Genomic DNA, 1,687 nt, shown 5'->3' on the forward strand with positions numbered 1-1,687 from the left:
AGATGAGGTGTTTTTCAGCTGAAACAGTTCGGATGCCATCCCTCCATCCATCTACCACTGGTCCTGGTCCAGTTCAGGCAGTCGAAGCAGAGAAGCCCAGACCAATCTTGACTTTTACTCTTTTCTTTTTCTTTTTTATTTCATTCACACAATAATAAATGTGAATAGTTCATGTGACAACTAAAAGAAATCATGAATAAAAAGGAGCAGAAAGAAGTATAAACTTATATCTGCCCCCTATATATATACTCCTGAACAAGGGGCACACTCGGGGAAGCACCTCCTCCTCAACCTGAGTGGGCCCTCCGTGGCCTCCGATGTGAAGGTGCGGATTCTCATCTCAGTCACTTGACACTTGGCTGTGAACCACCTGAAGGGAAAACGGGAGGTCATTGCTCAATGAAGCCAAAAGAACATCACATGCCCTCCACCTTCTGGACAAACTGAAAACTTCCATCATCTCCTGAAAGCTGTGACTCTGTTGTGGTCTGTCTTTATCTGCATATAAAGGCCAATTTTTCCCACAAGAGTTTCTGAGATCTTCTGGCTTCACAAGCTGTAAATGTCTCCAGGAAATCTACTCGCAAGTTTAGAACCGCAGGGCCGAGGCACCTGAGGGAACTGCAGGATGCAAACGTAAATCAGAGTGTCATCCCCGTATAAACGAACACTTGCACTAATTCATGTGGGATGTGCATCTGGGTTTAGACACTGGAACAGAAACAATGCTGCACTCTAGTTTATATCATGTAGATGGATCTCCTGACTCTGGAAAGTGCCCTAAACCTGCATTTTATTGATTCCAGAATGTAAAACTGTTTAACAGTTAATGCCTGGGGCCACATAGTGCAGTGGTTAGCCCTCACAACAAGAAGCTCCTGGTTCGAATCCAGTCAAGATTCCTTCTGGGTTCTCCGGCTTCCTCCCGCAGTTGGCATGCATGGGTGCGTGGGTCAGGTTAATTGGTGATTCTAAATTGAATGTGAGCGTTAATGGTTGTCTGCCTCTCTGTGTTAGCCCTGCGAGAGGTTGGTGATGTGTCCAGAGTGTACCCTGCCTCTGGGATAGACTTCAGCCCCACTGTGACCCTGAATTGAATAAGTGAAAGAAAATGGATGGATAGTAAATGCTCAGATTAGAGTCTTTTTAGAAGAATATTGTACACTGAAACTCTGTTAGAGGTACTTTTTAGTGTGATGAACCTACAGTTGGCAAAATTTCTAATTGGAAATTATGTATTTAACAGTTTTTCCATTAAGCAAATGCGGAGATATCCTGCCTTCAGTAAATGTTTAAAGGCATAAAAAATGATTGTAATGACAGTGAATTTCTTGTAATAGGTTCTTTACACTCTGATCTGTTTCCCTCCTCAGGCTGTAAACATCTGAGCCCGGAAAAGTAACCAAGTTTAGAGGAGAAAGACATTTATTTATTGAAGGACAGATGGATGGAGGGTGGAGGTCAGAGTCCAGCTGTCAGCGTGATGTTGCTGTCAGACAGAAATATAATCTGTCCTCTGGGTGTCTCCGGTTTTAACACATTTTACTGCTAATGAGTCTGACAGGAGAGAGAGGGAGAGAGCATGCCAGGCGCTGAGAAGGAGGAAGGAAGGAGGAGGCGAATTAAAGAGGAGGAGGAGGAGGAGGGACAGAGTGGTGGATTCAGTCAGTCCTTCGCTCAGTCGCAG

The sequence above is a fragment of the Archocentrus centrarchus genome, chromosome 13 (assembly GCF_007364275.1).
Source record: "Archocentrus centrarchus isolate MPI-CPG fArcCen1 chromosome 13, fArcCen1, whole genome shotgun sequence".
Classification (NCBI taxonomy): domain Eukaryota; kingdom Metazoa; phylum Chordata; class Actinopteri; order Cichliformes; family Cichlidae; genus Archocentrus; species Archocentrus centrarchus.